The 24,189-nt window shown below is 33.5% G+C and overlaps 1 protein-coding gene and 1 pseudogene across 2 annotated transcripts in view; one reads left to right on the top strand and one right to left on the bottom strand.

Moving 5' to 3' along the window:
- Nucleotides 1-24,189, top strand: part of Gstcd (glutathione S-transferase C-terminal domain containing) — a 159,456-nt gene that overhangs the window by 48,645 nt on the left and 86,622 nt on the right. The gene's annotated exons all lie outside the window — the stretch shown is intronic.
- LOC101957008 (large ribosomal subunit protein uL30 pseudogene) lies at nucleotides 1,507-2,349 on the bottom strand (annotated as a pseudogene).

Raw genomic sequence — 24,189 nt, 5'->3', positions numbered from 1 at the left:
CTACAGATATCTTAATGTATCTCCTTTGTAATGAATAGCAATGTAAAGCAAATATACAAAGATAAATATTGACTTTCACCTTTGATAGACAGTCCATTTCACAGGTTACTATTCCCAAGCTCTCAGAGAAATGGAGAAAGTCAAATTGACATGGTATAATTTGAGTTTCATTATCAACATTGCTTCAGAATAGTGATAATATAGTATAGGAATAGCTCAAGTATTGTGCTCTGTTGATTAGTTTACATTAGGTGCCCTGTAAACTTCAAGGTACATTGAGAATGTTTTGATGTTATGTGATAATGTTGTGAATGTTAATTCATGAGGAGGAGAAGTAGGGAAAGTTTTTTTATAGTAATAGCTTACTAATGCTCAATTTTAATTATATATTTGCAATTGAAAACTGAGACCGAGTATTTTGTTTTGACTGTCAAAATGATTGAGTGAATGAATTTGTTTTAAACTTTAAATTCAGCTTACATGTCCAAAGAGTACAGTTGTGTAACATACTACTAGCTAAATCCTCTAGAACCACTTTGCTGTAAGCAAAGTCTGAAAAGAGTAGCAAGATTAAATTCAAGTTTTATTCCTTGAGAGTCCTCAACAAAAATAAGTGTAGGACTAGTATTTACCATAGAGGCAGCAATTCTTTGACTAAGGAAGCACTGGTAAAATGGCCTACAGCTTTTGTACCTTAAATTACCACAATAGCTCACTTAAAAAAAAAAAATCTTTTTTTTCTTTTTTTTTTTTTTTACATTTTTTGTTTCTCAGCCATGAAACTAGACTTTCTTCTTAGGAAAATACATGACTTTTTAAAAAAATATTAACTATTGCATGTGATAAAAGAAAATATTTAAAAGTCTTTGTTTTATTTTTTTCTTGGAGGTAGATGCATTTTAATTTTTCCTTTATTATGTTATGCTTTGTTCTATTTTCTAGGGTTAGACTTTAAAAACCCTATTTATAGATCATGTTTTTAAATACCTTGTACTCAGAGATCATGATAACTGATTACCAGAATGGTTTAATAGCTAGTATCCAGCATACATTATACAGAATCTTCTGAGCAATCTTCTGAGCAATACTTCTGAGAGTGTTGCTTTTTAAACCAAATAAAAGTATTTGACATGGCAAAGTATCTAAGGGATTATATAATTTATCTGAACTTTATTTAAATAAGGTAAATGTACAGTTTAAAACTTATTTGAAATTTTTTGTCCATATACAAATGAACAAGTTGAATATTTATTGAACAATCAAGGAGATTTGGATCTTTTTCCACCTTCATTAAGTCACTTGTTGTAGCAGTAGCAAGTGTGAGAATTAATTATTTTAGAAATAGTCTGAATTCACTGAAAAGGAACTTCAGATTATCTATTCAAAGTAAATATTATTAAATATTAGTATTTTTCAGAGTTTGCATTGTTTTAAAAGGTTAAAATGGGGCTTCAATGCATAATAAAATACCTATTTTTGAAAACCAACACCAGCCAATGGTTCTAATCCTTCTTTTTTTTTTTTTTTTTTTTTGAGAGCAGGTACTGTTTTATTAACTGACCAGATTACAAAAATACCATGGTAGATAACTTAGTTCATCCTTCTAATAAGCCTGTTGATCTGGTCTTCCCTGTTGCCAACATCTCCACCTTCTACAAAATGGGTGGTCTTTTTCTTCATTCCACCTCTTGGAGAAGACAATTTGAAAGGCCACAGGAAGTTATTTGCTTCTTTGAAGCGTTTTCCAACAATGTAGATCTCATGAATCAGATCTTCCATGCAGATGATGCCATATTTACCAAGAGATCGAGCAATCAAAGCGTTATCTGTCAAGGCAATTCGTTTCTTATTGATTTTGCCATATCCACGCTTGTAGATTAGTTCATTCACTGATTTCAGGTTTGGGTACCTCCATGCAATGTAAGGTTCCACGATCCTCAGCATGTTAATTGAAGCCTTGTTGAGCTTAACGAAGGTGCCATTGAAGACTGGCGAAGGCGAAGAAGTTGTAACACCTTCCGAACCTTTGGGCTCACACCATTGATACCTCTGATCCTGATAACAAATGCCAATTTGGGTTCTGCAGGTACATAGAAGTTGCCCGCTTTTCTTGCCATTCTAGCCATCCGAATCTCTGTTCTGTACATTTGCCTATATTCCTTGTGGTAATGCTTGGCTTTTTCATAGATTAGCTTCCTCCTTGCCTTTCGAAGCATCTTTTGGGCAAACTTCTTCCTCAGGCGCTTTACTTTCAGCTCTGCATAATTCCTTCGCTTTTTCTTAAGAATTTCTGGCACAGCAGGAACCTTCTTTTTCTTCTCTTCAGCACCCTCCATGGTTCCAGCCGGAAAAGAGCCTAATCCTTCTTCAATCAGTCTTGAAATGTAGTTGGGATGGGACCATTTTACTTTATCAAGACTCTTATGCTTATGAATTTGCAGCACTGTTCATGTCCTGCTGTATTTATAGCATCTCCTGCAATATTTTAAAGCTCAAGATATATGATTCAAGAACACTTTTTCTAAAAATTTCTTTTGATGTTTTTCCCGTGATCACATATAACAAATACTATAATAAAAGGTTTTCATGTTTTAGAAAGAAGCAGCTTTTTATGAAAATTCATAAATAATTTTTCATAAATTATGAATGGATAAATATTCATTAAGACCTCATTTTAAGTAGACCACAACTTACTAGTGGTTAACACAAAGATGAGAGAAAAACTTTTGCTCCAAAATAAAGATATCTGTAATAAAATGAACAGTTTCAGCCTTCAACATCATTTCTAATGAAGATCAAGGAATGAGCTACAGAAAACACTGACAGAATTATTCACAGAGTTATATAAAAATATATGTAACTGCTCTGAAAGCCCTGAGAGAAGATTTCCATTTATAATTAATGCAAAACTAGCTCTGTATTGATTCCATTTTATACATTTGTAAAGAGGTATTTTGTCATATAATTTATTCCTTTCTTTTCCATACTCTTTTTGAATACTTCACAATAACAGTTTTTAAACTTAAAAATTCTTGATATTGCTAAACTTTCAATAGCAACTATTTTTAAACCTAAATATTTAAAATCACATTTAGAAGATGGAGGGAACTAATGATGAGGATCCTTATAATTCCACTAATGGAAACTAATTAGTATTCTCATTTTAGTTTAAATTGGCATCCTGTGTATTATTCCACACAGTTACGATAAAAATCAGCTCAACTCCACAATGAACTATTTTATTCTGTGCTGTGAAGTAGTTCCTCTTACACCCAAACTCATTTATTATTTTTATTTAATTAGGGCAGCTCACATTGCAGAGATACCTGCAGCAAGGAAATTTCTCTAATAGCTATACAATAACAACAGCTCACAAGCACTGAAATAATACAGCTGTCTAAGTTTGAATAATTGTTAACCTTAATCATAGGGCAAAAATGTAGTTATACCTAATTAATAAGAGGGAAAATGAATTGAATGGACACTTCTCAAAAGAAGAAATAAAAAATGGCTGACAAATATATGAAAAAAACTTTAACATCATTAGCTATTAGGGAAATATAAGTCAAAACTACTCTGAGGTTTCACTTCATACCAATCAGAATGGCAGTCATCAAGAATACAAACAATAATAAATGTTAGAGAGAGTATGGAGGAAAAGGAACTCTTTTACACTGTTTTGAGGATTGTAAATTAGTACAACCACTATGGAAATTAGTGTGGTGATTCCTCAAAAGACTATGCATGGAACCACCATGCTATATCACTCCTAAGTATTTATCATAAAAAAAATAAAATCATCATACTACAGTGATACTTATATACTTATGTTGAGCCAGAAGAATAAATACTCTGACCTCAGTCTGCTTTTTCTCATCTCCTGCTGGGGCTTCTCTGAGACTGAGAAAAAAACAAACAACAACAAAAAAAAAACGGTGTTCTTCCTGCTCTCACTCTCCACTTAACACACACTTCTGACACTAGATGGTAGAGGTTTTTACCTAATAACAAACAATTCTCCAAGAGAAACCTGCTGAGTGTCCTCTAATTCATATCCATTATGGCAGGACCTACCTGAAAATTGAGTCAGATCCCACAAGTTGAGGGATCAGAACCATAGAACTGCTCTCTACTTTAGATGCCAATCTCAAGTACTATGTTGTGACTTGTACTTCTATCCAACTGACTGTAAGTTGGGGCTCCAACAATGTTCTTCTTGGATTCAATTAATTTGCAAAGAGAACTCACAAATGTCAGTTTATTACACATATCAGTTTATTAATAAAGGACACTTAATAAACAGCCAGATGAAGAGATAAATAGGACATGGTGTAGAAAGGTCCTGAATGTTGGAGCTTCTGTCTCCATGGACTTTGGGTGTACTACCCATCCTGCACACAAATGTTATCAATTTGGAAGTTCTTAGAATCCCATAGTCAGAAATTTTTATGGGAACTTTATCATATAGGCATAATTGATTATTAACTTCATTTCTAGTCTCTATCCTGTGCCAAGTCTTATAATCATGGGTTGGCCTATTGGTGACAAGCCCCCATCCAGGAAACCACCAAGAGAACTCTCATTAGAACAAAAATGCTTCTAGAACATAGGAAATCCCTAGGGATTTAGGAGCTTTGTTGCAGATTATCTAATCACTCAGGTATTAACAAAGATCTTAGCAGCTGTCAGTGACTAGGGGCAGCGTGTGTATGCACATGAGTGTATGTGTGCATGCTGTGTGATAGACATTAAAGACATACTGATTGTCAGCTGAATTGAAAGTGTTACTGGGCAGCACAAGATCCTGCCCAGGGAAAAAGAGACTAGGCTCCAATGCTCACTGCTCCAGAAATATTCAAAGTAAAATTGGGAAGAAAATCAGTTTTATTCAAAGCCAGCTCTGAAGGAAGATGAAAGAAACTTATTTCAGAGATTCCATAATCTGAAATCTCTGGAAATTATCCAAATTTCTGTAGGAAAAGAGGTACGGAAGTAACAAAAGACAGGAAATTCATGTATGTGGATTTAGTTTGAGGGCTCAGAACTATAAAACTAAACCTTGTGTTAGGCCTAAGTGGGCAGTCCTCTCTCCCATCTTCTTTCATGCCTGTCCACATTGGGAGGTCTCAGTCCTTTAGCTTCCTTTCTCTGCAAGAGAAATTTTGTTCTAATTTATAGAGGCCCCAAATTCAGTCTGGTTCCAGAACTCGAGCTCTCCATCTATTATACTTGATAATTATCTCACTGTCACCACCTATAGTGGCTATGCATATGTCTGCATATGTAGTTACACTAATCTGTTTTGCTATTGTCAAATCAAAACTAATAAAATTTGAAATTTATTAACCTGGGTAGGGAGTTTGACCATAGTACAGGAAATGTTTTGGAGAAGTAGTTTATCCCATGAAACTTTCAGTCCATGTTATAATTTTTCCTGACAATTACTTGTTATAGAAAATTGTTCTTAAATGTAACTGTTCTTAAATCTCAGTGCTGTAAGGGAGGGAGTTTTCAAGGAGCAATTGTAATAACTCTCTTAACTATTGGAGCAAAGGCTTAAGAACCTTAAAATTGGAACCCATTTAATTAAAAGCAGCACACAAAATTAACATTAAGAATTTCCAATTTCTAAGATAAATTCTACACTCTGTTGCTGGAATATGGTTACTGTCAACATTTTATTGCCTTATTGTTTTCACTGTTTTGTTATTACTGTCAGGTCATTTTGTTATTACTGTCAAGTAATTTCCCACATGTTGAATGTGCCTATATTATACAAGCAGAAAGAGTGAGAGATGAAAAAGCATCTCTTCAAACTGTTTACATACTAGAAACCCTTAATCATAAAGCTCACTCTGAAATTAAAGCCTTGCTTGTGAAGAACAAATTTTGTGCATGTTTCACACAAACGTTCTCCCTGCATTGCAGGTCTCTCTTTTCTTTCTTGTATAGCTTGTGTTTTTTGGCTATAATGAGTAAACTCTTAAACCAAAACAGCTAAATGTATATAAGTTCCTAATAAGGGCTTTTATATCTCTGTTTCAAGGAGCAGAAATGATCAATGTCAGCTGGGTTTTCCGCTATATCTGCGATTATTATATTTAATTGTAATGCTGCATTGCATCTAAACTATTTCACAATACCATATTCCTTGATTTTCTACTAGAGAGAGGCCTTTGTTAGATTTAAATGCCTATGGAATATAAAAAGTTATAGTAAAAAAACTATTTCAGTATAAATATAGCATTTCTTCCTTTTTAAAAAAGTTATAAGCTATAATTAGTCTAAATATAGAGTAGCTTTATGAATAGTTTTACTAGATCTTTAGACATTTTTCTTCCATACTTCCTTTCATTAGGCAGTTTAGTGGAAGGTGTCATTTAATATCAAACCATATTAAAGGATTCAGCTACTTTGAATTGAGTGTTATAGTATTTGCTCTTGAAAAAATTTAAAATATTTGAAACATAATACCACCACCCCTAATGTGAATGCCAAGTTTTAATGATATCATAATATTTACAAGTAGATTTAATATATTTAGCTAAATCATCTGAAGTTGAATATAAAGTTGCTCTCAACTTATCAACTTAATAGATAACAGTATGATGAAAATATCTTCCACATAACTATGTCTCTACATTCAATAGTTCCTCATAAGGGAAATAATAGGACCAAAGGATATGAATATTTCTGCTGTTTTTGATATATATTGCTATATAGATTTCCAAAAAGGTTATACTATTTTTTATCACTATCAATGTGTTTCTTAAAATGAGTATTTTTAGAGGTTTTGTGTCCTAATTCTAGTTTAATTGCAGAACCTAACTCTAGTTTGTATGCAGAAAACTGCAGGAAAAGAAGACAGTTTCTATTGGTTGTTAGGATGTGGCAGCTTCAGAGAGGTTAAACAACATAGTAAAAGTCAAGTCAGCTAACAATGGTAGAGCAGAAATCTAAGAATTTTAATAGGTTGCATCTTATTTGTTATCTTTATTAATGTTCTTATATTTTTTTCCTTAATGACTTGACAAAGTCTTTTAAAATACCAGCCCATTCTCCATTGTGCTTATGGAAGTTAAAGAAAGATTGATTGATTGCATTATTATGGGAGATTAGCATACCTGCAAAGGGCAACATGAAAGGTGGTGGTGGCCATTCAAGTGAACACCATTAGAAGGATGAAGCTTAGGGAACAGAATGGAAGTTACTTGGTCCAGTTGCTCTTTCTCCTGGAGAGTTTATAAAGAAGGTGATTCCCTTATTTCTTTCCAACAGAGCGAGCTCCTGGAGGGCACTGACCAGTTACTCCTGTTTATAACTCTATGTCTACCTAATTGATCACTACAAAGAATGAGATTTAATGGATAACTGAAATGATATAATGAATGAATTGTACAGATAAATAGTATGAGAAGTAATTGGGGTTGTAAATATAATTCTGAATCTAAGTTCTTGGAAGAAGAAAATAGTTAAGAAACTAAAGAATTATCTCAGAGATCTAGTGTTTAAAAATTTACTATAATGATAACAAATAATAGAAGAGCTTTTTCGTTGTTGTTGTTTTGTTTTGTTTTTTGGTACTGGGGATTGAACCAAGGGCACTCCCCAGCCCTTTTTATATTTTATTTAGAGACATGGTTTTACTAAGTTGCTTAGAGCCTCACTAAATTGCTCAGGCTAGCTTTGTACTCGCTATCCTCCTACCTGAGCCTCCTGAACCACTAGGATTACAGGCATGTGCCACTGCATCCCACATAACAGAAGAGCTTTTAATATCTATATGGACTCAGAGCAAAATGGATTTATTTTTTGTTATCACAATGAAATTCATTTTTTCCACATTTTAATTGGTGTATCATAGTTGTAAAAGTAATGGGATTTGTTGTTACATATCTGCACATGCCCATGATATAACCATATAATTTGGCCAGTACCACTCCCAAGACCTCCCTCCCCTCCCTAGTCCCACCCCCAGGATCCCTTTCCTTTACTGATCTCCCTTTGATTTTCATGAGATCACCACCCCCCACCTTTCTTTTCCTTTTTCTTCTCTAGCTTCCATATATGAGAGAAAACAATATGAACTTCTGAATTTGGCTTATTTCCCTTAATATCATGGTCTAAGATTCATCCATTTTGCTGCGAATGATACAATTTTATTTTTCTTTGTGGCCAAATAAAACTCCATTATGTATATATACCACATTTTCTTCACCTGTTGATGAGTATCTAGGCTAGTTTCATAGATTGGCTTTTGTGAACTGTGCTGCTATAAACATTGGTGTATATGTATCACTGTAGTATGATGATTTTAGTTTTATAGGATGAATACTTAGGAGTGGTATAGCATGCATCGTCTTTTGAGGAACCTCCATACTGATTTCCACAGTGGTTGTACTAATTTACAATCCCAAGTACAGTGTAGTTGGAACAGAGTTCCTTTTCTTCCACATTTTCTCTAGCATTTATTATTGTTTGTATTCTTGATGATTGCCATTCTGACTGGTGTGAAATGAAATCTCAGTATAGTTTTGATTTCCCTAAAAGCTAATGATGTTGAACATTTTTTCATATATTTGTTGATCATTTTTATTTCTTCTTTTGAGAAGTGTCTATTTTATTCATTTTCTTACTCATTAATTGGATTATTTGATTTTTTGGTCTTAAGTTTTTTGAGTTTATATATTATAGACATTAATCTTCTATCAAAATAGTAGCTATCAAAGATTTTTTTCCCATTCTGTAGGTTCTATCTTCAAATTCCTAATTATTTTCTTTGTTGGGCAGAAGCTTTTTAATTTGATGCCATTCTACTTATTCACTCTTGGCATTATTTCCTGAGCTTCCAATGTTCATACATTGGAATGTCCACCCTATATTTTCTTGTAGGATTTGCATAATTTCTGGTCTAATTCATAGATCTTTGATCCATTGTGAGTAAATTTTTGTACAGGATGAGTGATATAGGTCTAGTTTTATTCTTCTACCAATGGATAAACAATTTTCCCAGCATCAATTGTTAAAAAGGCTGTCTTTTCTCCAAAATATGTTTTTGGAACCTTTGTCAAGGATCAGATCAGATAATTATTGATGTGGAGGTTTGTCTCTGTGTCTTTTGTTTTGTACCATTGGTCTAGGTGTCTGTTTTTATGCTAACACCATGCAGATTTTGTTACTGTAGCTCTGTAGTATAATTTGAAGTCCAGTATTATGATGCCTTCCTACATTGCTTTTTTGGCTTTGAATTGCATTGGCTATTCTAAATCACTTATTCTTCCAAATGAATTGTAGGCCTATTTCTTCTAGTTCTGTGAAGAATGTTATTGATATTTTGATAGGGATTACATTGAATCTGTATATTGCTTTTGGTAACATGGAGCCATTTTAACATAATGGTCTGCCTATTCAAGAACATGGGAGGTCTTTTCATCTTTTGAGGTCTTCAATTTATTTCTTCATTTTTTTTTTATAGTTTTCATGGTAGAGGTCTTTCACCTCCTTGGTTAGATTTATTCCTAGGTATTTTTTTTTTAGACTATTATGAATGGAATTGTTTTCTTGATTTCTTTTACAGAAGATACATTCTTGGCATACAGAAAAACTATTAAATTTTCTATGTTGATTTTGTAACCTGTGACTTTGCCAAGTTTGTTCATTAAACCTAGCAGTCTTTTGGTACATAATCGTATCATCTGCAAATTGATAATTTGGCTTCTTCCTTTTCAATTTTTATCCCTTTTAATTTCTTCTCTTGACTAATTAATCTGTCTAGAATCTTTAACATTGTATTAAATAGGAGTGCTGAGAGTGGACATTCTTTTCTTTTTCCAGATTTTAAAGGAAATGCTTTCAGCTTTTCCCCATTTACTGTGAGGTTAACTTTGAGTTTTTCGAACATAACCTTTATGATGTGTAGGTAGATTCCTTCTGTCCTTTGTTTCTTCAGTGTTTTTCTCATGAATGAGTGCTGAATTTTGTTAAAGGCTTTCTCTGCAATTTTTTAGATGACTGGGTGATTTTTGTCCTTAATTCTATTTATGTGATACATAACATTTATTAATTTGCATATATTAAAGCATCTTTGCATCTCTGGAATAAAGTCAACTTGAGCACGAGGTACAATCATTTTAGTATATTGTTGGACACAATTTTCTCATATTTTTTTAAGTATTTTTGCATCTAATTTCATCAGAGATATTGGTTTATAGTTTTCTTTCTTGATGTGTCCCTGATTTGGTTTTAATATTATTGTGATACTGGCTTCATAGAATGAATTTGGTAGTATTCCATCTCTTTCTATTTCATGGAATTATTGTACTTTTTTTAAAGGTCTGTTAGAATTCATCTGAGAATCCGTCTAGTCCTGGGCTTTTCTTTATTGAAAGCCTTTTTATTACTACTTCTATCTCTCTACAAGTTATTGGTCTGTTTAGGTTTCCTTTTTCTTTGAAGATGCAAAGTTTATTTGGGGCTCATATTTTTCAAGGTCTCAGTCCATAGATAGCCAGTTTTTGATTGCTAAGTTCAGTTACTTAGCATATAGAATTTATTATTGGAGAAGAGCTTTAGTTGGTGTTCCTTTTTCAAAATTAAATTTACTCTTTGTTGATACATAAAAACATAAAAATTATACATATCAATGTGATAGCATCTGGTGTATATATTGTATAATGTTTAGGTTTTCTATGTACTCTTGATTCAGTTTTGGAAGATCATACTTATCTAGAAATATATCCATTTTTCCTAGGTTTTCCAACATATTGGAGTACAAGTCTTGAAAATAGTCCCTAATGATCTGCTAGATTTCTATGACATCTGTGGTGATTTCTCCTTTTTCATGTCTTAATTTTATTAATTTGGATCTTCTCTTTTTCTTTTGATGAATTTGTCTAAGTGCTTGTCAACCTTTTTTATATTCTTAAACAACCAACTCTTTGTTTCATTAATCCTTTGTATTTTTTTATTTTTGAGTTCATTGATTTCAGCTCTGATATTAATTTTTCCCTCCTCCTCCTAGCTTCACTATTGGTTTGTTCTTTTTCAAGGACGTTGAGATGCATCATTAGGTTGTTTATTTGGGATCTTTATTATTGTCTTATGTAGGCATTCATAGCTATAAACACTCTTAGAACAGCCTTCATAGTGCCCCAGAGGTAAAATTTTTTAAATTTCTCACTTGGTTTCTTTTCAGCTATTCATCATTCAAAAGTGTACTGTTCAGTCTCCATGTGTTTATATAGTATTTGTGGTCTTTCTTTCTTTCTTTCTTTCTTTCTTTCTTTCTTTCTTTCTTTCTTTCTTTCTTTCTTTTTTGGTCCAAATTAATGGTTTTATTCACATCTTTAACACTAGTAGAGAGTTTTATTGTGTTGATTTCAAAGTTCATTTCATTAGGATCTGATGAGATGCAGGAAATTATATCAATTTCTTTTTGTATATGTTAATAGTTGCTTTGTGGCCTACATTATGGTCTATTTTGGTGAAGTTACACAAGCCACTGAGAAAATTTTATATTAAAGTGTTGCCTAATGCACTGGTCTATAGCTGTTCAGTCTATTTGATTTATAATATCTTTTAGGTCCAAAGAGTATTTACCTAGTTTATGATGTTTAGATGGTTTATCTAACGGTGAGAATATATTGGGGCCTATCTGAGGTTTTAATTTGAGTAACATCTCTTTTATATAATTAGTTGTGCTCACATTTGGGACATAAATATTTATTATTGTTGTATCTTCTTATTTTTGTTGGATTGTTCCCTTTACCTGTATTAAGTGACCTTCTTTTTCTCTTCTGATTTAAGATTGCCTTGAATTCTGCTTTGTCAAATATGAGAGTAGCTATTCTGGCTTATTTTCAGGCTCCATTCAAGTGCTGTATCAATTTCCATGCTTTCTCTTTCAACCTGGGGTTGTCTTTTGCTGTAAGGTGCTTCTTTTGCAAATAACATATAGTTGGGTCTTATTTTTTAATTCATTCTGCCAGTCTGTGTCTTAATTGGAGATTTGAGACCAGTTACATTCAATATTATTATAGAAAGATATTTATAAATTCCTGCCATTTTGATTTATTTATAATATTTAATTGGATCCTTTTTCTCATTGCTTAGCTACTTTTCATAAATTTGATTTAGTGTTTTGTAAGTTCTGAAGTTTGTTTTTTTTATTTCTTCTGTGCAGAGTATTTCTTTAAGTGATTTCTATAGTGCCAGTTTTTAGTACTCATGAATTCTTTTAGTTTTTGCTTATCTTGGAAGGTTTTTATTTCCTCATCAATTTTGAAGGATAGCTTTGCTAGATATAGCAATCTTGGTTGACAGTTATTTTCTTTCAGGACTTGGAACATAGCATTTTAAGCCTCCTGGCTTTTAGAGTTTGTGCTGAAAATTCAAAATTGATCCTGATTGGCTTACCTCTAAATGTGATGTGATTTTTTTTTCTTGAGGCTTTTAAAATCTGTCCTTGTTCTTTATGTTAGGCATTTTAATTATAATATGTTGTGTAGAGGTTCTTCTTTAATCTTGTCGGGTTTGGGTTATGAATGTATTCTTTTTTTTTTTTTTAGTCAGCTTTTTTGCTGCTGTGACTAAAAGATCTGACAGAATAGCATTAGAAGAGGAAAAGTTTAAGGATTCACTGTTTCAGAGGTCTTAATCCAGAGACAGCTGGCTGTATTCCTTGGGGCTGGAGGTGAGATAGACATCATGGAGGAAGAGTGTGGCAGAAGGAAGCAGCTCACATGTTGATCAGGAAGCAAAGACAGACTCTACTCTCCAGATACAAAATATATATCTCATTGTTCTGCCCCCAGTGAATCACTTCTTCCAGTCCCAGCCCACCTGCCTCTAGTTACCACTCAGTTACTCCTATCAGGGATTAATTCACTGAGTTAGTTAAGAATATAACCTAATAATTTCTCCTCCAAACCTTCTTGTCTTCCATTGTTTCACACATGAGCTTTTGGGGGATACCACATCTAAACCATAACAATTCTTTATCTAGATGTCCATCTCATTTTCAGGGATTGGAAATTTTTGTTATTATTTCCCTGGAGAGGTATTAACCTGCATTTCACAATCCCCCTCAATTCCATTGATTTTTTTTGCATTTATTTTATTTTTTATTTGTTCTTTTTAGCTATACATGACAATATAGTATATTTTGACATGTTATATATACAAGGAGTATAACTTATTCTAATTAGGATCCCATTCTTGCAGTTATATATGATGTGGTGTTTCACTGGTCATATGTTGATATATGGACGTAGGAAAGTTATATCTGTTTCATTCTACTGTCTTTCCTATTCCCATTCCCTCTCCCTTCCCTTCATTCCCCTTCGTCAAATCCAGTGAATTTTTATTCTTCCATATCCCCCAAATTCCATTGATTCTTAAATTTGTTCTCTTAATGTTGTTCCAGAGTTCTTGTATATTCTAATCATGGTTACACATTTTCTTTAGTGCTGTCTGAATATTCAAGGTCGGCCACTTTGTTTTCCAGCTATGAGATACTGTCTGAAACATAGTCTACTCTAATCGAGAGACTTTATACTGAACATTTTATTTGATTTATTTTGTCTTTCATTTTCAAGATTCTGTTTTGTTCTTTTTCAATATCTCTCTGTACTAAATTTCTCATTTATATTCTATACTGAATTCCTTAATTCATTCAGTTATTTGTCTGAATTCTCTTGGAATTCATTGATCATTTTTAAAAAACTTCTTTTGAATTCAGTGGATGATAGTTCATCCACTTTAATATCTTTGGGATTATTTGATAGTGAATTATAATCTTTGGGAGGTGTAATGTTATCTTATTTTTTCATATTTCTTGAGTCCCTGTGTTGAGTTTTATGCATGTATAGGGAGGTATTTCTCTTTCACTCTTATGTGTGGACCTTTTTAGGACACAGTCTTTACTTACCAAAATGTCCTAGAGTGATCAAGATTGAGACCCTCCTGTAGGTGTGATATCCAGAGTTTATGTGGATTCTCTCCACTTTTGTTTCAGCAGTAGATGTCTGTGAGTGTGATCTGAGGGCCCACAACTAGCTGTTTCTCCTTGAAGCCTGGTGATTATTTTGGGATATTTTTCTTCTATTCTTTGTATTAAGTATTGCTGAAGATTGAGTGTCATTAATTTGTGTGTACAGCAAGCTGTGCCATCTTTTTTGGATGAGTTTAGCTCAGCACCAGAGTCTCTATCTATCCTGTGAACTTATAGTGCCCCTGTAGGTTCCCAGCAGCTCAAAGAATAGGGGAAAAGAAACAATAGCAACAACTTATGCAAACAGTAATACAGCATTATATAAATTCTGGGTTCCTACTATGACACTGACAGATATTAATTACCATACACACAAATCCAGAAATGGTGGGGTCAGCATTTGCCAACAGCAAAAACAATAAGTAACCATGAACTAGATCTGGCATTAAAGCAAACAATAGATGTCAACTATGCCATCCCAAACAGTAATAATTGCAGAAGCTTGAATGGTGGGAACAGGAATTATAGAAACCGATTGGTTTTAAAAGATGATAACAATACAGTTAATTAGAGAAAAGAAAATGTGAGAAGAAGATAGAAATGAGTTTATAATTTCAACTAATGGACAGAGAATGCAGAAAAGATGTAGCAGGTGATAGTTATAAGGAAGGAGGAGAAAAAATAGAAAAAATTGAAAGGAGAGAGAAACAGGAAAACATGAGAATTTGGTTGTTGGAAATAAGAAAGAGAAACAAACAAATGAAAACAAGGTAAAACAAAACCAAAATATAGAATCCAAAAACCCTAAGCCCCAAAAGACAAGGCAAAGAAAAATAATTACATTTAAAAATGCTAAAATTGAGGGGGAAAAAACCTAAATATGTGTATGTATATATGTCCAGAAACCAGTCAGCACAGCAAGAACACACACACACACACACACACACACACACACACACACACACACACACACGAAAGATTCTTAATGATAAGTGAAAGAATTATCTCCACTAAGGTGGTCGATGAGAATGGATGGTCACTGTCTATACAGCAAACTGTCTTTTCTTCCATTTCTTCTTGAGCTGTGTACTAAAAGAGAGGGAGAGAGCAATGGCTGGGCGTTGCTAACCCCTTTCTCTTTTTGTGTTGCTTACCAAGCTGCCAGTTGAAGTGGCCTAAGACTGAAACTGGTTGAAATAATTCTCAGTTTCCCTTTTCACCAGTGTAAGTTGGATAGTATGGGGAAGTACAAATGGGTTTTTTCTGCACAGACCAGATCAATGCACTTCCAGGTTGAGGCTGCTACAGAGTTCTATAAGTGGAATTCCAGCAGCTGGGGCTTAGGTCAAATTATTGGGTGATATCTGCTCTGGAAAGATTAGATCAGTACATCCCTAGGGTTTGGCAGTTGCTCAGGTGCCTCCACAGAATTCTACTCATGGGGCAGTAGAACCAATCCTCCACACACTCTGCTGCCTAAGAACACAGCCTTCCTAGACTTAGCTCCAAATATATTCACAGTTACTTGTTCAGATTCTCAGTTCCCTTCAGCTGGTCACATAAGCTCCAGACTCAAAAGAAAAGTAAGTTGGGCTTCTCAACAGTTTTCTGACTTAAATGCCCCTGGGCAGATCGTCTCTGTGTGGGTTTCACTTACATTCTGCTAGGTATATCCTGGGCCTCACAGTAGATAGGTGCTTACCAGGACAGTGTGGCAGTATTTGGTGTGTTCTCCCAGCTCAGCAGCAATAGCTGCAGAGTGGTTATCTCAAGATGACTCCTGCCTCAGCTCTCCATAGCCAGTGGAGAAACAGCACATTTTTCAAACATCAGTGCACAGTGCAGTCACTGGATCAGTTGCTATTCTGATCTCAGGGTTTTTCCATACCAAAGCTATCTGTTTCTCTCTGTGTTCTCCCTCCCAGCACTACTACCACTGCCACAACTGGCTTGGGTCCAATGTAGTCTTTCTTCATTGTTTAATGTACCCAAATTTCTGAGTCTCTAAGACATTCTGACTGTCCAATATTGAATTTTAGTGAAATCCCTTTTTCAACCACCTCACTGAGAAGCTATACTCTTATTGCTCAAATCCCAAGCCACAGAGCAACTGGGAATGCAGCCTTCTTCTAATGCATCTTATATTTCCTTGAGACTCATTTTTTTTTAAAAATGGTAGAATCAGTGAAATGAAATACATTAACTCCTCAAAACTAATGTTTTCAAATAACTCATTCTTACAGTTATGTCCCCACATAAGAGAATGTGGCAATTATTGCTACATCCTCTTCAGTAGGACATTTCATTGGGTCTTAGAAGCAGTACAGAGATAGGACAACTATGTGTTCTCTATCATCACTATATATATATAGTATAATTATATTATATATATAATATATGTATATATATGACTGAAACTGGTTGAAATAATATATATATAACGTATTACATATTATACTATATATTCTATATTACATATTATATATATAATGTATAGTGATGATAGAGAACATATGTGTGTGTGTGTGTGTGTGTGTGTGTGTGTGTGTGTGTGTGTGTGTGTATGACTTGTCCAGAAAAGTAATTTGGTCAGTTTATGACAGAAGTTTATTTTTAAGTTTTACAGAAAGAAAAAAAAATATTGAGGAGAATTCTGGTATAAAATATAGTGAATTCTAAGTCAGTAAAATCTGCCTCCTGGAAAAGAGATTAAAGGCTCCTATTGTCCTGTTGTTAAACAGAGAGAGAACCTGCTTCTTCAGCAGTAAGATTTTGTATTTGGAAGCCCATGGGATCAGGTAACTCCAATAAATTCTTATTGTTTTAGAATAGATACCTTCTAGAAATTTTCTTTTTAAGAAAACATATGCATTTTTCTTAATCCCCTGTTTTCTATGAAACTTTGATCTTAACCATTACATTTGAAGAGTGGGATTTTAATGTTTCTTTGGGGATTACTGAGTTGGAAAGACAGTAGTGGGCAGTAGGTGTTATGAAGGCCAAAAAGGAGGGAGATTAATTCTTGGTTGGGAAAGATTCCAAGCAGATAAAACAGGTCTTGACTTTGGCTATAGTAGAAAGTCAACCCTGGATTAAAACAAAGAAGTCTGTAAAGTATTTGAGAGAAAACAATAATAATAAAGGCAGAATAGAGAGAATAAGTGTAAGAAGGGACTATCAAATGAGTATCAAAAAATTAGTTTTGTAATGCCAGATACAGATGGATTGGTAAAGTGGGGATCAGCTTTAATCTGTATTCCATTCCTCCCCCATAATTAAAATAAGCTTTTACAGGTTTGTTTGTTTGTTTGTTTGTTTGTTTGTTTGTTTGTTTCTGACAGGAGGTAGGAAACATTGTTTCCTTTTGATTTCAAACAATTTTCTCTGGTCTTAGAACTCTGGGACAAGTAACAATTAACAATTTTCTACCTCTTTATATCTCTTTTATATATCTCTTTACACTTTCATGTGTTATTTCTTAACACATTTTCTAAAGAGAACAGAGACTTCTGTACCATTATGATCTGTTAATTTTCCAGCCTTGTGGACATTGGTAAGTGATATTCTTGAGTATGATTACCAGAGGCTATGGCTTCTCTTTTTAAATAGGAGAATTGATTGTCTTTGAGAAGTTGACTCTGACTCAGTTTACTAAATCTACTCTATTTATTCTGTCTTCTTGATTCTGTAAAACTTTATTCAACTCTGCTCATTGTTTTTCACTCAAAGATTATGGCATTTTTTACCGACTCTTCTTTGACTACCATTTTGTTTACAATATAATAAAAACCTGACATTTTTGTGAAGTTGACTGCTAACTAGCTTATTTCACCATTTGCTTCTGGAATGTAGCAATGTAGGGGAATATACTGTAGAAAGAAATGTGACCAAAAGCACCCAGAGAGAATCATCTTTTATTGTTGTCATATGCTCATTTTCCTCTTTGTGTGTTTTATATCTAAGTTACCTTTTTGTGTCTATGGTTTTTCATCCTCAATTGAATCTGTGTGAATTTGAACATTCCATTTCTAGAGTTATTCTTTACTTCTACATTGACAGCTGTCATTTACTCATGTTCAAGGACTAGGTTGTGGTGGGTCTCTCCACCCCTACTCTCCCCAAGGAAGAAAATTCCCTAGAGGTTTTGAATAGACAACATATTCCTTTGCTTTGTTGTCAGACTGGAGTGTCTGTTTCTTCAGTCCCTCAGGCCAGTTTTTCAAGGAAACTCTTATATGGAAAATAGTCCTCCCCTGCATAATTTTTCTCACCTAATAAATTATTCATATTGGGGCTGTCAACACCATGGTGGGCACCTAACTGAAGGGGGCATATGAGTGGAAGATTGAAACAATAGGTTATGTATTTTGACCTTTAGCCTGAAATCCTAGATGAATACATTCTAGCTCATTTAAGTTCTCCCCAATGCTTTATAAGATTATTCTTAAGCATTTTTTTTTTCCTAAAACACCAGCCCAAACTACAGTTTATTTGGAATTAGCTACTTGCTCTGAGTTAATTAACACATCTGATTTAAAAGTGATCAACATTAAAACAGAAGAAAATTATTTCTGTGTGAGTGAGTAGGTCCAAGCTGAAATAGGTTTTTACCTGACCTGGCTGATATGTCTGACCTATCACTTCAAAGAATGTGGTAGCAGGTGTTGATATTTTTCCAAACAGCAGTTTGGTCATGTTTGGTAGGATATGCTTAGTGCAGTGTGAAATTGACATTTCAGAGCTCCAAGTTGCCATTTACAGTGATCAGTTTCTATTGATGAATTTTTTGCTTATTTTACTTACAGACCCACATAGAATCTTTTAAAAATTGATTCATGGTTTGTTTGTTTGTTTGTTTGTTTTTTCAGGTAAGGTAGTTTGAATTCCCCTGAATAGTTTATCCATGGATGTAATATATTTTTGAGAATGGTGTTCCTGATGTTCATGTTTCTAAGTAAAAATATACTTTAGATTTTGATTGGTTAGTCAATCTAGCAGTTTTCAGTTAAGAACAGACTTAATTCATTCCAGATAAGCACAATCTATCATATTTTCAAATATATCCTAAAGAAATATGAGTATAAGAATAACTGTGTCTACTGGGTATCAAGTATATCTCCCTTATTTATGTAATAAACAAGATAAACATGAATTAATATCAAAATATGTTGGTATCATATGAAACCTGTCATAATTTTTCCTTTTATATAGATGATTCATAAACTTGGAAATTTCACATGAGCAGATTAGAATTTAAGAGGGCAGAGGATGCTAAGATTCCTTCTAAAAATCCTTTATTAAGCTCTTTATTGTCTATTCACTAAAGATATCACTATGAGGGCTGGGGATGTGGCTCAAGCGGTAGCGCGCTTGCCTGCCATGCGTTCGGCCCGGGTTCGATCCTCAGCACCACATACCAACAAAGATGTTGTGTCCGCCAAGAACTAAAAAAAAAAATAAATATTAAAAAAAAAAAGATATCACTATGAGGATAAACCAAACAGAAATAAGAAAAGAGACAAAGGGAATAGCTATGCTTAAGAATTTAAGAGTTAAGCATTTTCCTTCTCAGCATTTGTATATGTCTTAAAAAAAACGTTGCAAAGTGCTTAGTATGTAGAAAATATAGTCTTAATATTAATTCATATAATATCATCCCCATTGTACAGATAAAGAGCTGAGATATGAGAAATTAAGTTGTTTGCTCAAGTATCCACAGCTATTAAAATGCTGAGCTAGAATTTAAAGCCAGATCGTGATTTAAAAGCATCCTGGACTCTCAAGTTAGACTGTCTTTTTAATCACTTACGCTGTACTGCACTTGTATGTTTTTGAGACTGCACATGTATTTTTCAATGTCCCATTATATCATAGATAATTTTTTTTAGTACCGGGGAAATAATTAATTATAGAGATAACACAGTCATTTTGCTATTTCTAGAAATTTGATCTATACTTCTGAGATGCTCAGAGATTTATATTCACAGTAGAATTTTATGTCAAAGTTGGACTCTTTTGAATTTTCTGAAGACATTTCTCCTGTTTCAAACCATTACAAAGTTTTAACATTTCTCTAATTCTCATCAATTCAAAAATAAATATTAAATAATAGTTTAACTTTTCTTCAAAGCTAATTGTGACCCATCACTTCCAGGGATGACTATTAAAGTCATCTTAGAATTATCATTGGCCAAAGAAAAAAGGCTTGACTGTTTACATTTTCAGAGACATCATTTGCATTTGTTTGCTCCCATTCTTACATATATTTCTTTAGTATTTCTCACCACTTAAAAACCTTTTCTGAAGATTCAATAAACAAAAATTAAGAGGATAAAATAAAAACAAAAACAAGACAGAAAATTGCACCAAAGTTTAACATTGTTCCTCCAAATCGTACATTTAATATCAACTGTTCAACCAATAATGTATGTACTTACAGTATTGTAAGTGAAAAAATATATAGAAAAATAAAAATGTCAAAAAAAATGAAATGACTTTTAGTACCTTTAAAATATGTTGTTACTATTGTACCTTCAACTCAGACATACCGAAGGTAGACTTATATAACTGCTAAGTTATATTACTATACATCTCTCTAGTTGATAATACTTATTTTAGACATTCACAATTTATTTAGTTATGAATGGCTATACAGGTTTAGTGAAAGATGTAAGATGATTAGTGTATTTTTCTGTTTGGGCTATCATAACAAAATGCTAAATTAGGTGGTTTTAATAATAGAAATTTTTTTTCTCATGATTCTGGGGGCTCTAAGTCCAAAATGAAGTTTCCAGCAGGGTTGCTTTCTGTTGTTAAAGCCTCTCTTCCTGGTTTGCAGATGGCTGCTGTCTTACTGTCTCCTTACATGGCCTTTCCTTTATGCACATACTTTCTCTTGTCTCTTCTTTTTATAAGAACACCAGTTCTGTTGGATTAGGGCCCTGCCCTTATGACCTCAATCATCTTTAATTATCTTCCTAAAGGCCCTTTCTTCAAATAAAGTTGTGTTAGGGGTTGGGCTCAACATATGATTGAGGGAAAGGTCACAATTTAGTGACCTTTAATACATTTAGTGACATTAATAAATAATAATTACAATTATTATCAGTGCATATCTATGCTCTGTAGTTTCTACAAATTATATTCCTCTTATTTTTAATGTTCAACAAATGAGCTTTATGAAGCAAATTAAGATTTTTTAATTTAAATTACCCCACAGAGAAAAAATTAGAATATGTCTTGAAATCACATCTTTTAAAATCCAGGTGTGGGAGTATACTAGTGTGATGTTGTTCAAAAAAAAAAAATGTTTCTGTTTGCTTGTTTTTATTTTTTTTAATCTTGACCTACACATAAAAATAGATTGTACATCATAGCCCAGTTCACAAGCACCCACAATAATGCATGCATAGCATGTAGGTAAAATAAGAGTTTATGAAATTTCATACCTTATCCTCTGATAAGTATTTTTTATTTTTCTGGTATTCTGTGTTCTCATTTATTTTAATTTAATTTAAATGGTGGTCATTATCCATTAAATTGACTTGTGGTTGTTATCAAAACTTTGAAAAACTTTTTGCTTCATAGGAAAAATTCTTCTTTGACCAGAATTATCTCAGTAACAATGTTGGTGTGTGTTCATTCCTAATAAGTTCCCTAGAATATGTTTGTGTTGTACCTGTAGCAGAGCATTTTGCTACAAGTACTCTCAAGTACTTTTACTCTCAAGTACTCATATGCTAGAAAAACACTCCGTAGAAAGTATAACCCTTTTTTTAGAGTAGTCTTTACTGTTTTTTCCCATTCCTTTAGGCCTCTCTCTAGGGTGACAGGTCACAGTGGAAGCATATGGTAGAGCAAAGTGCTTAACTTTTGAGCAAGGAAAAATGAAGAGAAAGGAGAAAGAAACCAGGTCCCATACTCCCCTTTGGAGGTTTGACCCCAATGATCTAAGGACCTCCCACTAGGCCCCACCTCCTAACAGTGCACAGCACCTCCCAGTAGCACCACCCAGGGGACCAAACCTTTAACACATAGAAGAGACTACCCATATTAAACCATAGAAAAGAGATTTGCTATGATTTTGCATTTTTGAGGCTGGCCTCCTTCAAAACCACACTTCAGTGTAAATCAGGTTTAAATGTGCAGTGATGTAAGCAATTTAACACACACACACACATCAAAGTATTTGTTGTCATCAACAATCCTTGTTCCTTTTACATTAATTGAAAATTCTCTGTTATTCACTCTTTGCCAAAACAGAAGCTACTCTTAAGTACATCAAACTGGGTTCATTTGATATGGGGTATTTAGGTGTAGTGATGATAAAAACTTTAAAAGCTGAACTGAGTATGGTGACTCATTCCAGAGAATATCAACAGCAGATGCTGCTGAGAGGAAGAAGTATTACTGGAACCCAATAGCTAAGGTCCCCTGGCAAAAGATGGTACTATGTAAAGAAGCCACAGAGACAATGCAGCAGCTGCTGGAGACACTAGAGAAAACAGATGAGAGGAGAAATGCTCTGGCTTCTCCCCTGCTTCCACTTCTTCCCTGCTCTTCTAATAGCACTCCTTGGTCAAAACTATAGAAGCCAGAGAGTAGAGGAAATAGAGAGATGCAGTTCCCTGCTGTGATATTCACACTCACCAAACCTAAGAATGGACTCAGCAAAAATAGTAAGGTTTTGATGATGGTCTTGCAAGATTGGGTGTCTGGGTGAGCAAGCATACCCAGAATAGTTACTATCAGCATTTTGTCCCCTAGTGTGCAAGTTTCCTCCCATGGTTCCTCATTGGCTGAGTACTATGTGGTACATAATCTTCCCAAACATCACCTAGAGTTTATTGTCTCCTTTGGGTTATTTACAGAAGGATGTCCTTAGTTTTTCCCACCTCCCTTTGTTCTCTTGTGGCAGGAAACTCTTCTGGTGAATTCATTTTGACATATGTGCAGTTCTTCTTTACTATTTCTTAACAAGGAGATTTATATTTCTATTGGTCAGACTGAACCCTTGACTCACTTCCTGTTTGTCAAGGGGCTGGTTAGGTGCATGAATTTTGATTCTGTCTGTACCCACAGGCTATGGTGCTATTGTATGAGTTAACTGCTTGTAATTTTCCCTTCTGCTCTATTTCCCCTATGGCTATCTTTCTTACAACCCAATTTTACATTTAATGCTAAGTACTGTATTTTGAAAATGAACCACTAGACTTGCTATTTCTCACACCTACTATGTAGATTAGAACCAATTTGGGACAAACAATTGGCTTAGACAACAAGATTCATCTCTCTTTTTTTTCTAATTGGATTAATTTCCTTGTCACTGTTGTAAATTGCATTCATGATGATGTATTCATAGAATGAGTTTTAGACTTTTGGAAAATCTACCATGTTTTCATTGAATTGATGTGACATAATTTGTTTAACCATTTTCTTTTCATTAAAGAGTGATGTCACATTTGATATTTGTTATCATAAATTATTCTGAAGTGTCAATGTTCATAAAAATGTCTTCCTTCCATATTGTTCTAATTATTATTTAAAACCCAGAAGATGGGTTACTCTGCCAAAAGCACAAACAGTATTATGACTCTTATTATTCATTACCTTATTGTTTTTCTACAGCATCATTCCAGTGTTCCAGGATCAACCTATGATAGAACAAATTTTACTGACTTTGGTCTATTGTAATAGTGTTATTAAAAAATCTTGTTATCTTTAGTTGTCAAGTAATGTTAACTGGTTTTGGATTGCTGCCTCTTGGATTGCTAGAATTTTGATTGTATTTTTCACACATTTACTTATTAGTACCATTTTCTATTTTGTGAATAGTTTATTCACATTTTTTGCCTATTCTTTAACAAGTTTGCTAAGACTGTTTTCTATTGCATTTCTCAATAATAGCCTCCTTTGTCTTTCTTTATATCTTTAGAACTGGGGGTGTGGAGATGTCACTCTTTCAACAAATAAACCATTTAGTTCTTAAGTTTGATTTTACATTTTATAAAATTGCAAAAATATTAGTAAGATATAAGAAAATGATCAAAATTTTCTTTTTCATAAAAGAATTCTGTAGTTCCTTGCCCATTTCTTTTCTTTTTCTTTAGTTGTCAGTGGACCTTTATTTATTCATTTATATATTTATATTTATTTATTTATATTTATATATTATCTATATTTATATTTATTATATATAA

The sequence above is a fragment of the Ictidomys tridecemlineatus genome, chromosome 9 (assembly GCF_052094955.1).
Source record: "Ictidomys tridecemlineatus isolate mIctTri1 chromosome 9, mIctTri1.hap1, whole genome shotgun sequence".
Taxonomy (NCBI): Eukaryota; Metazoa; Chordata; class Mammalia; order Rodentia; family Sciuridae; genus Ictidomys; species Ictidomys tridecemlineatus.
The sequence above is the reverse complement of the archived record's forward strand: the minus strand, read 5'-3'. Positions and strand labels throughout refer to the sequence as shown.